The sequence below is a fragment of the Heloderma suspectum genome, chromosome 2, assembly GCF_057233095.1.
Source record: "Heloderma suspectum isolate Gila_16-S chromosome 2, 16-S_ref, whole genome shotgun sequence".
In the NCBI taxonomy this organism is placed as follows: domain Eukaryota; kingdom Metazoa; phylum Chordata; class Lepidosauria; order Squamata; family Helodermatidae; genus Heloderma; species Heloderma suspectum.
Window position 1 is genome coordinate 93,007,196 of NC_139459.1, and position 14,865 is coordinate 93,022,060.

Sequence of the window (14,865 nt, forward strand, 5' to 3'; positions counted from 1 at the left end):
AATAAACTAAGCATGTGCAGCATGCATGAGTAAACACAGCCTATCACTGAAACCAGGGATTAGGACTCAAGGGTGAGTTGTGTAATTTTCAGGGAAGACTGAGTCCCAACATGAATGAGTCCCAGCATGTAGGCGGAAGACGGAAGCAGGTGGCACGGTGTCAGTTGAGTGAGTGCATGTCAGTGAAGAAGACCAACAGTTTAGGGCACTGTTTGTGCCAGGACCCAAGCTTGGAAGTTGTTTCAGTAATAAGAAATAAGAGAAGGTCCTTCAACAAGTCCAAGCTGTCATTCCCTCACCGCCGAGTAACCACAGCCAGCCACAAAACATTTGACATAAGGACAAAAAGCTTGACTTCCAGCCACCCACACCAGCCAGCCGCAGACAGGCTGACAAAACGGTGTGTTGTTCCCCGCTATTCCAGCCAGATGTGAAGTAATAACTAAACAAAAAAGAACAAACCCAACTATACCCAGTTATGAAGCAAAATCCATATATGGAGCTTTTGCTGGACTACTTTCCAAAGTCCTCAAAAGCCACATTCCATGGTTATGAAAGGTGGTAACAGCAACATGTGAATGGGGCCATGCCAGGTAGCTCTGCTTCTGACATTATCTGTGCCAATTAGCCCCTGGCCCTGGCATACATACCAATAGCACACACATCTGCAGAGAGCAGGGCCTTCACAAATACAGCTGTGCCACCAAAGACTCCCTGCCTGCAGATGTCCATATTATACATAAAGATGCCAGGGGGAGGGGCTAATTGGCATATGCGACGCTAGGGGTGGAGCTACTCAGCGCAGACCTGCTGATGTGTTGCTTTTACCATTTTGCACGATCACTGAATAGGGCTATAGAGTTACATGCACAATGCAAACACACTTAGAGCCTGGACATTTCCAAGTCATTAATCTGTTCAGGAAATTGTTCCCAAAATGCTGGCAGTCCCAAGCAAACTGTGGCACTTCAGAGAGTATGGCGGTGCCATTCCTATGGTTATTGTATGCTGCCCAACCCTCTCATTGAACATCTGGGACTTAAGAGTTCTGATGGTCTTCATATCCATGACTGATGATGGGCCTGTATACTCTGGTGATATGGACGTTGTATTTCGTTACATGTCCAAGAACTTGTGAGTAAAGATTGTGCCTGCTACTCCATCGAGCCGGCCAGGCTCATCTGGTTCTGATTTAGCATCAGCTCCTTGACACAGACAAAATAGCACTACCCTGGATATTTCCATTAGATCATATGTTTTATAAGTCAAGTGAAAGTGTCTAGTTTCCTGATGTCACCGTATGTATATTATCTGAGAGAAAGGCCCTCCAAGCATATAGTACAGTCATGCCATAAACGTAATGGAGAATTTGCTGCCTCTCAAATAAGTGTCATGTCTGTATTACAGAGAGGGTAATATGGAAGAAAATGTGGGTTTCACTTCCTCAGCTCAAGAATGTCCTGAAAGAATGCAAGAGGATTTAAACAAAGGAAAGTCTGTTCTCACTATCCTAACTGTGTCAGGCTGTTTTTCTTTGGAAGAACAATTTAAGCAAACAAGGGATGGGGGAGGGGGGTCTAAAACTGTATTGTTGCTACTGTTTTCATGCACACATACACACACTGCAATTTTTTAAAACAGCCCTTCAAAACTACTGCTCCAACTGGTTTCAATATAGTATAGTTGGCTAGTGTGGAATGATGGAGCCATTCCATCAGGGAATGGCTAGTTCTGCCACAAAAATGTATATCCTAGAATTATTTTAAGTTACACTGTTCCTGATCACTGACACACTAACAGCTGGAAGAAATACCACAAGTGTCCCAATTTAACTTAAAACCGCTGCAGCTTAGAGCCAATTCATATGTTTGATTTTGGCAGGGCTTTTGCACATGCTGGAACCCCTCTCCGTCCACATAGATGGGATCAGCATATGTCCAAAAAGTTCCCCCAAGAGTGTTATTTTGAACTAATAATGCCAGCATGTTGCCTTCCCCAAAGGAAACACACCAGTGCTTTCATTGTGTAGGAATTTTCACAAGGGGTTGGATCCAGGTTCTTCATGGTGCTTAGAGGAAACCATTGATTTCAATGAGTATGACTAAGTCTGGATCTAACCCATGACATTTACTTCATCTGATTCAGATCATAATGGTTGCTTTATGCTGGAACAGAAACAACTGGATCGTCAGACTGTTTGAGTTCCTGTCATTCATCAGCACAAGACATTCCCTGAGAACAGAAATGCAGACCGCCTTTCCCGTATCTTCCCTAGTTGCCTCCAGATTAGAACATGTTTAGGTGAGATATCCGCACGAGTTGCTGTAGAGCCTGCAAAATGTATGATTAATATTAGTTACATCTAGATTGGATTACTGTAACACATTCTAAATGGGGCTGCCTGTGAAGACTGGAAATTTCAGCCAGTGAAGCAGTAAGAAGTTTGACTGGAGCCAGGCTTTTGGGTATGTCAGTCACTCCATAGGTATGCCAAGTACAGTGGCTTCTGATCCATTTCTGGGCCCACATCAAGGTGATGAGTATTACCTTTCAAGCCCTCTGTGTCTTAGGGCCACTTGGGGACTGCCTCTCCCCACATTCACCCACCCATTGAGATAATCAAGAAAGATAATCTCCAATCTCTCTGCACAGCCAACCACAGACTGACCCAACCCGGTGCCCTCCAGATGTTTTGGACTATAACTCCCAGTATTTCCGACCATTGGCCATGCTGGCTGGGGCTGATGGGAGTTGAATTCCAAAACTCTGGAGGTCACCAGGTTGGAGAAGGCTATCCTCTTGGAAAGGAGACTTCTTTTGGCAGGGGGTCAGGGCTCTAACTAGGATGTCAGAGGCTTGACAGCAGTGGAAGAATGCTGGGGTTGGGCCAGGTGGAACTAGGCTGAAGGCAGGAAATGGGATCCAGTTGGCAGTAGCTCCCACTCACTCCAAACACCTGAAGTTGCCAAGCTGCAGTCCAAACAATCTGTGTTTACTATTACATGAACCAAAACAGCAGGAGACAAGGGTGCTTCCAGATGAGGCTTCTATTGTGCCTCACTCACAGAATTTTACAGGGGGTTTAACACTTGCAACCCTCCCAGTGTCTTCCCAGTGATTCTTCCATCTTTTTTTCCTTCCAAAGAAAATCTGCTAGGGAGGAAAAATGGAATAGCTGCACAATGTCTTTTGATTGTTAGTGGCAGGAGCCATCCATGTGGAAGTTTGATGTACAAACAAGCAATGGCCATTGTGTTTGACTAGGATTCTGAGAATGTTTCCATTATACTGATGGTGAGTATAAGGTTGCCAGCTTGGCTTTTCTTTAATGGATAGATGCTCCATGCCTTTAATACAGGGACTATTTCCTGCTACACCCAAATTTGCTGCTAGACCATTTGCTATACCAGCTTTCAGTCCCAGTATGTTGAGGACCTGTATAGCTTGGATTAAATATTTTCTCCCCTAATAATAGTCTTTGCCACCTCTTTATCCTGCCAAACTAGTTTTTCAGGAGCCATCTCTGCTTTGATAGGCAGAAACTCAGCAGTTTCCACCATGCTGGAAAAAAGCCTTATCAGCTAAATTTCTGGCTGTCATGCTAAAGGCAAACCTTAGATGGGTTTTGCCAGCATTTCCTGCTGTGGACCAGTAACTAGCTAACTACCAATAGCCAGCTCCTCTTGGTTTCCCACCTGCTAAGGCAGACCTGATGATGATGACGTCTGGCCCAGAGACTTAACCAAAATGATTACTTCCCAATGCCAGGAAACCATAAAGTTTCCTAGCATAAACAGTTTAAAAGTCCTTCAGGCAAAAGGGTAGTTTTATTTGCTGCCTCTTCGAAGACTTGTTCTGGCAACGAAGCAATGTAAATGAAACTAACAAACAAGCCAGCTGCTTTTAATTTGGGTGTCAGCAACAAGAGCTCTGTCTGAATCAAAAGCTTGCTTGCAGCATTATAAGCATCAGTTGGTTCCGTGAAAGATACCATATTGAGGGTGTGAGTAAGCCAAGACTCGGAAATCAGTTTGACCGATTTCTAAAATGTAACACTTTTCTTCATCATAGCTATCCAGAAATCACTTGGGGTCTTTGTTTATATGTCTGTTCCAGCTGATTTTGTTTTCCTTAACAGGAGTTGCATCTAATGCAAACAGCTTAGATCTGCAGATCCAGGCTATGGCAGGGCAACGAGAGGAGGATCACTTGTATCTCTCCAAAGTAAATATACCACTCTTGTATTCACCTGCCTGATGGGGGATTGTACAGTGACCCTCTTCTCAACCCAGCCCAGCCGGCCTCTTGCTTTTACCACCTGCACTCATCAGCATGGCCTGCAACACCAATACAAAATTGTTGTGTCATGCTGTAAGGGTAGAGAGACAAGAAACAAGTGTAGAAGCAGGGGCCAGCAGAGGACAGTAGTACATCAGATTGTAAGCAACAATGGGTTGTAGCCAATGTTAATCTAACAAGACCCATTCATTTCGATGGGTCCACTCTAAGTAGGACTAGCATTGGCTACAACCCACTGGTTTCTTCTAATAGACTCCCATATTCCAGCTGCCATGTCCTTTAAAACACTGTGAACTGATAGTGGAACACATAAATATTGAAACCACATTAAGGTTCAGTCCCGGATGCTGAATTGCTAAGTGTATGCCATGAGATAACTAACTGATTTATTACTTAGATATGTTTGAAACAGACGTTATTCTATCATCTCAAAGAATGACTGTCATATCATTCCCTCTAATAGTGATCTCAGGTGATGAGTGCCAACAGAAATAGAGCTAAAACATGCACTGAAAAACAAAAGGGTGATACCAGCATACTTGAGACAACCCTTAGTACAAACAAGGGGCAGTATCCAATATCGTTATTTATTTATTTTTTATTAATCGCCCATCTGGCTGGTCACCCAGCCACTCTGGGCAATGTACAACAATAAAAACAGTTCAAAACAATAAAATTCAACATTAAAAACATCACATTTCTAAAATTACCCTAACCCACCACAAATGCCTACCTGAACAACCACATTTTTAATGCATGGCAGAAACTCATTAAAGAGGAGGCAGGAGGCATGGCGGAGTTCCCCAGGGAGGGAGTTCCACAGAGTGGGGGCCACCACAGAGAAGGTCCTCTCCCTCATCCTCACCAGCCTAGCTGTCCTGGCTGATGGGACAGAGAGAAGGCCATCCGAGGCTGATCTTGTGGAGCGGCCTATCTGGTGTTGCTGGAGGTGCTCCTTGAGATAGGCTGGGCCGGAACCATATAGGGTTTTAAAGGTCAAAACCAACACCTTGAATTTGGCCCGGAAAACAACTGGTAACCAGTGCAGCTCCTTCAGGACTGGAGTGATGTGATCTTGCCAGCGGCTGCCTTTAATCAGGCGAACCGCCGCGTTCTGTACCAACTGCAGCTTCCGAACCATCTTCAAGGGTAACCCCATGTAGTGCACATTACAGTAGTCTAAACGAGAGGAGACCACAGCATATACTACCAATGGGAGCAGATGGTCGGGAAGGTAGGGGCGCTGCCGCTGTATCAGATGGAGTTCGTACAACGCTGTCTGGCTCACAGCTGACACCTGAGCCTCCATGGACAGCTGGGAGTCTAAGATGACCCCCAAGCTGCGGACCTGGTCTTTCAAGGGTAGCCATACCCCATTCAACACCAGGTCAACATCCCCCAACCTCCTCTTGTCTCCCACCAAAAGTACCTCGGTCTTGTCAGGGTTCAGCTTCAGCTGATTCCTCCCCATCCAGCCACTCACCATCTCCAGACATTTGGACAGGGATTCTACGGCCAACCTTTGTGAAGATTTGAACAAGAGGTAGAGCTGTGGGTCATCCGCATACTGATGACACCGCACTCCAAACCTCCTGATGATAGCCCCCAGCGGCTATTGTGCTCCCACTCATTCCACTGAGACCCACCTTCCCAAAGTCACCCTTGAAAGCTGCCTTTTGTGAGCTCTACCAACCTGCCCCATTCCAGAAACGAGCATTTCCACTCATTTCTGGTTGCTTTCAGAACTGCTGTTTCCCCATTGCCCTGGCAGGGGGTCCCATTGCCACACAGGCAGCATAGAATTCTTCTTCTGCTGCTGTTTCTATAAACTTAAGCAGGCAAACAGCGCCATGAGGATTGAGCATGTAGAATGTTGTGTCTCAAGAATGCTTGAGCTCCTTCCACTAATAGGAGAACTGGCAGGAACCATGAATAGCTACTACAAGATGTAGTGATAGCCACCAACTTAGATGGCTTTAAAAGGGGATTAGACAAATTCATGGAGGAGAAGACTATCAATGGCTACTAGTCATGATGGCTATATGCTACCTCCAGTATCAGGCAGTATGCTTTTAAATGCCACTTGCTGGAGATCACAAGCAGGAGAGGGCTGTTGCACTCATGTCCTCCTTTTGGGCTTCCCAGAGGCATATGGTTGGCCACTGTGACAACAGAAGAGGCCTTTGATCTGACCCCATATGGCTCTTCTTATGTTCTTAGTAGGAGTACTCCTACTAGGAGGTGAGGATACACTGCAACATTTTGTTGCATGTCCCATGTAATAAAAAAGATGGTAAATTGTATACTCTTGGTACCAGAAGTTGCCCAGCCAATGGCATACTTTCTTCTTACAAACACACAAAAAAGAAGCCGAGTAACACGCAAAAAACAGAAGGCATAGGATATACATGTTGCATTTAAACCTTTGCTAACAGTCCTGTCAGTTATAGAAATGCAAGCTTAAAGCCAGCCTAATCTAATAAGTAAAATATTGGTTTTGGAGTATACATTTGTCGGTGTGGTTAAAATTTGTCCTGAGTCACTACTACGTAGGCTCATTCACATATCCATTTTTATAAACTCTGCTTTGTGCCTGCATATGCATAAGCTATTTGCATACCTGCAAAGAAAATAATGTGCAATGTAGTAGCACACATCTCGCTTGCAGTTAGATTCATGTTTTTCAAATCCATTTTGAAATATATGGATCCTGTCCAAAGGCAAAACCTGTGTGTTACTGCTTCAGGCCTTATAATTTTTAATGGATAGTCAAATGAATGACTCACTCCCAAAGCTTCAAAGCTGAAACCTGGTGAGTCAGTCCTATGAGCCTATGGTTCCACTACACAGCCTCCATGGCATAAAGGAGGGAGAAAATGGAACATTTTACAAATGCCATGTTAAATCTTTCCAGTTTCAGCAAGCAAGCACACTTTGCATATTCATTTTGAACCTTGAAACCCACAGCAAATAATTGAACCATGAAGGAGTTAACACCAAAAATTGTCTCTTTTTCTTAAATCCATTTGAAGGAAAGTGTTAATCCTTTAATTACACAGCATGTTCAAATGACAAAGTGGTGGTGGGGTTTTCTGAGTTGAAAAATACCTTGGTTTAATGAAAGCTGTTGACAAATGTTTGCCAGTAGGAAAACTGGTATATTGTGATTGGAACAGAGAGTTTTTAAAATCATTTCATTTGGGGCCAACTAGACTTGACTAGTTTAACACTTACAAAAAAAATACAGTAGGTGTGGGGGGTTGTTTAACTTTTTCCCCTGCAGCATCCCAGTACAATCTTTTCATCAAGGCCAAAGAAGAGAGCAAGCAAAATCATGCACACACTGATGCCATTATGTGGTCTTCAACTTGTTGAGCTCAGGGGATCCGTGTTTATCACCAGAGCCCAAGACAATCCCCCACAATGGTTTCAGGGTTGATGGGAATAGCAGTCTCATCCATATCCCTTCGATCCACAGTGCCATGTCAGAGGACAGACAGTTGCTGTTGCAGTGCAGGATAGATGAATCTGTCAATTTCAGTTTCTTATTTTTCCTATCTTAAATTCACTCTGTCCCATTTCTGCATCAGCTTGCAACTTAAAAAAAAAAAGCGGGGGGGGGGACACAAAAATGCATGCACATTTAAGAACATAAGAAGATCCATGCTGGATCAGACCAAGGTTCATCTAGTCCAGCTGTTCACACAGTGGTTAACCAGCTGCCTGTAGGAAACCCACAAGGAGCACCCTCCTGTTCATGTTCCCTAACAATTGCTGTACATAGGCATACTGCCTCTGATACTGGAGGTAGCATATAGCCATCAGGACTAGTAGCCATTGACAGCCTTATTCTCCATTCATTTTGTTCAATCCCCCTTTAAAGTCATCCAAAGTGGTGGCCATCACTACATCTTATGTAAGTGAATTCCATAGTTTAACTATGCACTGTCTGAAGAAGTCCTTCCTTTTATCTGTCCTGAATCTCCCACCAATCAGCTTAATGGAATGAGTCTGGGTTCTACTATTATGAGAGAGGGAAAAAAATGTCTCCCTATCCACTTTCTCCACACCGTGCATAATTTCATGCACCTCTACCATGTCTCCCCTTACTTGCCTTTTCTCCAAGCTAAACAATCCCAGCTGTTGCAGCCTTTCCACATAGGGGACCTGCTCCAGCCCCTTGATCATTTTAGTTACTCTATTCTGCACTTTTTCCAAATCTACAGATTCCCTAACATATGCCTTTTTTGTACACAAGATTGCCTAATACACATTTGTGTATGCACGTTTGCCTAATATAGGCATTTTTGCAAGCACTTTCCCTTAATATGCTGTTTGCGGTGGGTGGAGAGGAGTGTTCTACTAATATGCACATTTTTGTTCACATTTTCCCCTAATATACATACATGCTTGTATGCCTTTTTTGTTCTGAGAACTGCAGTGCAAAATGCTGAGAAGTGCAAATACGAGATAAGGGTTAGCATATTGATCAGGAAGTGCAAATTCAGTAAGTTCTTACTGAAATGTGGACTGAGTGAAATTCTACCTCCTCCCTAGTGCAGCGCCCCTGGCTCTGCTCAGGCTGGCTGTTTCCTGGCTGGAGCACAGCGACACCTGAGATGGTCACTCTTCCCAGAGATGGTTTCATGGCTCAAAGAAGCATGGGGTACAGAAGGTGGGAAAATGTTCCTCTTTGCCCTACCTGTCTTCTCCCCACCTCACCCACTAATCTTATATGGGGTCCCGCTTCTGAACAACTAAAGTCAAACAGTCCTCATCAGGTGCTGTAAAGGGTAGAAAATTGCTTTGAACATTTACATTGATTTCACCTGCTGTTGTCTAATCTATTTTCACAAGAGTGACTAAGTTTTACAATAATTAGCTAAAATGTTAGGACACTAATCCACTATCAGTGAAATACTCTTAGGCAATTAAGAGCTTTTCTACACGAGGCATTTATTGTGCACTCATGATTCCTTACTCACTGTTGTTTACAGGTTCTTTAGATGATGTTGTGACCCTCCAGTTTTGCTTGTTTTTTAAGAGTGCAGGGGGGGGGGGAGAAGGGGAAATGGGGTATTATTTCTGAAAGCAAAAGGAAAGATGTTTTCCTACTTGTATATTTGTGCTATTCTGCTACAGCACAGCACCATCTAGAGATTATGTTGTGGAAAAGCAAGAAAGGAAAAGCTCTTTGTGTAAGCTCTTTGTGTAGAACTCGTATCTTAATTTTGTGACAAAACCAGAAGTAGATATAGTGATTAACAACTTTAAAATGCTTTAAAATCTGTAAAATGAAAAGAAAGCGATCAGACTGTTCTGACTGATAACAACACACTGCTGTACCATCTTCACCTCATGGATGAGAAGGCACTGAACTATTCTTCAAGGGATCTATCCAGCATCACACAAGTGGGCTTTTGCTCAAGCTGCGGGACTTCTCTTTCTTCTCCTCCCCGCCACCTCCAAATCTGCTCTGGAAGGTCTCCCAATCCTCTGGAGTAGATTGGGGTGGGTATATGACAGGCTGCACTGGGAGAAGGAAGCTGTTCCATTAACAGTGTCCATTCCACTGGTGGATGGACACAGCTGGATACAACTCAGTGTTATTGAGGTTTCACTGTTGATCAGGGACATTCATGAAGGCATAACTGAAATTACTAAAGTTTACACAGATGCACGGAAATCCCATTAATTTCCATTAGGCTTTCCAGAAGTTCCTACTAGTGGATGGTGTGATGAGTAATAGTATAGTGTATTTATCCATGTTTGGGATAATGACATGGAAGAACTATTCCTAGTCTAATTCCAGGGCTGAACAAGCATGAAGACATATTAGAAGAGATGTTTGCTTTCTCTATGAGAATCTGTGATATATTTTTACATATGTACAGGTCATGCTTTGAAATGATCTATATTTATACTATATATTTGTACTTCTCCTTGGCAAACCAAGAGTTGGACCACCAGCCTAACAAGACAGATAAAGGCAAATGCTTGTCTACATGGCAAGGCATCGAATTTCCAGACACCACTAAAACTGTATGTATGTCAGGGTGGGCGACCTGGTGACCTCCAGATGTTTAGGACTAACATTCTCAATACTTTTGGCTGAGGCTGATGGGAGTTTTAGTCCAAAACATCTGGGGGCACCAGGTTGCCTACCCGTGATGTATTTTAAAATATAATAAGACACTTATTCCTAGCATCCCAGGCAGCTTACAAATAGATAACATCAATAATGTTTCAACTCCAATAAAATCCAAATACCACCTCAAAATATAACATGCCATAAAAAATAGACAGTTCATAGAGGTAAGAAAAACAACCAAGACTTCTTGAAAAACAGGTCAACCAATAAAAGGAACAGGAATATTTGCATCATTTATTGAAGGTTTCTGGAGCTGTACACAGAGAATGGAAGCCACTACCAAGAAAGCTGTGTATGTTGCGTATATATAGAACTGACAGCAGGTCACCTTTCAATACTCTTAATAGACAGCTGGGCTCTGCATCAAGGTAACATCCTGCATACCCAAGAATTTATCATCCAAAGGATAGTATCATGAAAGAGAAGACCTCGAGGGACCCATCCCAATTTATTCAGGTTAGCCCTGCTTTATATAGCCTGGTCCAAAGGAAAACTTTTAAAGGTCCCAGATTATGTGGGTGGGTGGCAGATACTGCACATGTGTATATTAGCCAAAGCTGAAGCTGTGGGAATAGGTATCACTGACAGAAATTTTATCTATGAAATTGTATATATACTCCTGAAACCTTGGGGGTGTTTCCACCAGCAATTTACTCTGAGCCGGCTGCATGTTGAGGTTGTTAGGGATAGATGATGTCGTGGCTATCCAGCAGCCACCCTGGAGTTTATCAGGGAAAAACCAGATTTCCTGAGACTGCTTAAAGTCCAATCCTTTTCCTTGAATTGGGTTCTCCCTGGGATAGTTGTTGTATGCCCCAACCCCCACTCGAGTATGCTGGCCCTGCCCAGGGGTGAGCCTTTCACCTTGACCCCAGTCAAGGGGTGTTTTCTCCCATTGTGCTGAATGAGGCTTGCCCTCTGAATGCCCACAGAAATTACAGAGAACCCCGTCACGTGACATGGCACATCTGAAAGCCCAGTTCCTCAAGTGCGATTAAGCACGATCTCGAGGCTCCAATTCATTGCCTTAGGAATTAACTACTTCACAGCTTCGTTATACAGATCCTATGCATTAAAATGGGGACTGGTTTCCATCTCTTTCCCACAACAAACCCATTAGTATTTCCTCAGAAGTAACTCCCATTGTGGTCAATGAGGTCCTGCAGGTTAAAATGGGGGCTGGTTTCCCTCTTTGTGTTCTCCTCCCATCTTTCCCAGCACAAGCATATGAGCATCTACTCAGAAGTAACTCCCATTGTGCTCAATGAGGCTTGCTCCTGAAATGCAGGTGCATCTGGGCTTTCAGGGGAAAGGAGAAAGGGGGAGGGGGAAGCCTCTCTTATTGGTTGAGCAGCCCTTGCCAGTCAGATGACATTCACCCCCACCCCCAAAAGGAAGTATGTTCTGTGAAGCAATTTTTATTGGACTGGAGAATCTGCTCGTGGAGCCCTGCTCACAGCAAAGCCGATTACTTTTTAAAAAATCCAGTACTCCTTCATTAGCTCCTCTTTCCGTTGTCATGGAAATATCCATTGATATCTTTCAGCTTACACTAATGCTGAAAGCATTCATTGGTGATCATTTACCATGTCACTGGTTGCAGGTCACTGGTTGCAAAGAAACTGGCCAAAAACAACCTCAGTTTCTTTTCAGACACAGATTTTGTCCTCTTTAAACTTTTCTCCCTGCAGCCCCAATGCTAAATCCAAACTACATGCTTTCTAGGGCTCATCTACATATACAGAGGTATCACATGAATGGAGTTCCTGAGCCTATGTCATTTCAGACTGCAGGTAGGGGAGTTTATATACCTGAATACTCCCACATGGCAGGCGGGGGAGGGGGGCTGGCCCTACCATTTGGCAAAGTGAAACAATCTCACCAGGCAGCAGATGCTGGGAGGCAGAAGCAAGGAGCTGGAGAAGAGACTGCTTGCCATTTAAGTTTTGTTTTGTGAACTGCCCAGAAAGCTTTGGCTGATGGGTGGTAATAAATAAATAAATAAATACGTAAAATTTGCCATGCAGCCTGTTTTGCACCCCCTAACTTAGCCTGCTGCCTTCAAACACAGAGGAGGATGCAGTCCCATCCTCAGTGCTGAATACAGATGAATCTGCCAGTCCAGTCAGCTTTTGTTGGTGGAGTGGGAGGGGGAACCATCCTGTTCTTTGCCTCAGGCAGCAAATGTCTGGGGCCAGCCCTGTGGGACACTTCCTACATATTGAAAAGTAACATATAAGGGACAAAACTAGGCTAGAAACAGTCTCCTTGCCATGCTGGTTTTTCACAGCCAGTGAGTTTTCTATTGGGTTAACATTCCAGTCTGCAGCGCACACACACCCAGAGGAGTCCAAAAAGGTACAGTTCCACTGACTTTGTTCTATGTGATCTCTCTGCCTATAGAGATTGTTCCTAGCGATGTGCGGAACAGAATTTTGCTGCTCATATCTAAAGGATTTATTTTATTGCTATTGTTTCCCTCAAGAATTGCTGGATGTTTTGCTTGTATAGAAATCTTCAGATTCACCTCAAATTTCATCTGAAGTGAAACTTAGAGGCAGCTCTTACTGGTCCTTAGAGCAGGGGTGGGCAACTTGTGGCCCTACAGATGTTTTGGCCTGCAACTCCCATCAGCCCTAGCCAGCATAGCCAATGGTGAGGGATCATGGGAGCTGTAGGCCAAAACATCAGGAGGGCCACAAGTTGCCCACTCCTTCCTTAGAGCATGAACTGTATAAGTCCTGGCAGCTAACCTTTTACAGAATTCCAAAACCTGTGGTGTAGAGCTGACTGCGCGGTTCACAAAAATTAAAACCAAGGAGCACACAATAAAACATAAAGGGCTTGTAATGATTTTACAATGGATGTACATCCCAAGTGATTCTTGACCATCAGAATTTGGAATGAGAGTTTTGGAGCAGTCAGCTCTACACCACAGGTTTTGGAATTCTGTAAAAGGTTAGCTGCCAGGACTTATACAGTTCATGCTCTAAGGAAGGAGTGGGCAACTTGTGGCCCTCCTGATGTTTTGGCCTACAGCTCCCATGATCTTCTGGTGTAGAGCTGACTGCTCCAAAACTCTCATTCCAAATTCTGATGATCAAGAATCACTTGGGATGTACATCCATTGTAAAATCATTACAAGCCCTTTATGTTTTATTGTGTGCTCCTTGGTTTTAATTTTTGTGAACCGCGCAGAGAGCTTCGGCTATTGGGTGGTATAGAAATAAATAAATAAATAAATAAGTCCCTCCTCGATGCATTGCAGATATTTGTGTAAAGAGAAAATGTTGATGAACTCAATGGACTGGCAATTAGTAACACTCTACAAGGCACTCCACACTTCACATTCTCAAAGGAATGGATTTTCTGCCACCTTGTGGAAGCAAACATAATGTGTGTGTGGGGCGGGGGGTGTATTTTACAGATCATCATCATCCTATTTCACCCTCTGGGAAAAAAGCTGTTGGCTTTCCCCAACCTGGTTCCTTCCAGATGTTTTAGATTACAAGTCCCATCATCCCTGACCATAGACTATGATAGCTGGGATTTATAGGAGCTGTAGTCAAAACATCTGGAGAAAATCAGGTTGGGGAAGGTTGAAAGCATTGTTCCCCCTTCCCCGCTATGCATAAAATGACGTTTGCAGAAAACGTTGGTAATAGGAGTGTGATTAATTATTCAAACAAAAGCTACCACTAAATGGTTTCTTCAGTGCAACAAAAGGAACAGTTTTCATTCCAGTTACTAGCTAATTCTGCTCTTTACCTGTAGTGCCAGGTATAGAACACCTAATCTCAGATAATTAAGTTTATATAAAATTTTGACTGTTCCATAGGGTTGAGGGGAAGCAGACTTAGTCATGCTTACAGTAGACTCATTGAACTCAATGGGACTTACGCCAATCTTATATTCCCATTGAACTCCATGGGACCTAAGTCAGTCAGTGGGACTTAAGTCACGGACATAAGGGAGATCCATAAGTAGCAATGCAGCCCAATGCACCTGCTCTGAAACATGGGAGCAAAATTGTGGCACAAATTCATGATGCAGCAGTGGTGGATATGGTAATTGTGGGCAGGAGCATACAGAGCTTTAATATACTCTCAAAATTGTAAACTGGATGGCAAAACAGAAACTTTGTTGTCCACATTTTTTTCTTTCTTTTATTTGCAACACAATGACGACGACCACAACAAGGGGAATTCGTATCATAAAACATGTCAATACACAGTAATCATTATCATCTCCCTCAATTTGGGGAGCACAGTTGGGGAAGGAAAGGACAAAAAGAAAAATCAAAGAAAAAAGGAAATTTGAGAGTTGATCTATGTACTACACTTCAAAAGTCTAAGATGTTTTGCAAAGGCAGATCAAGCATAGCCAGTGCACATGACAAAGGCATGTTTTCAACC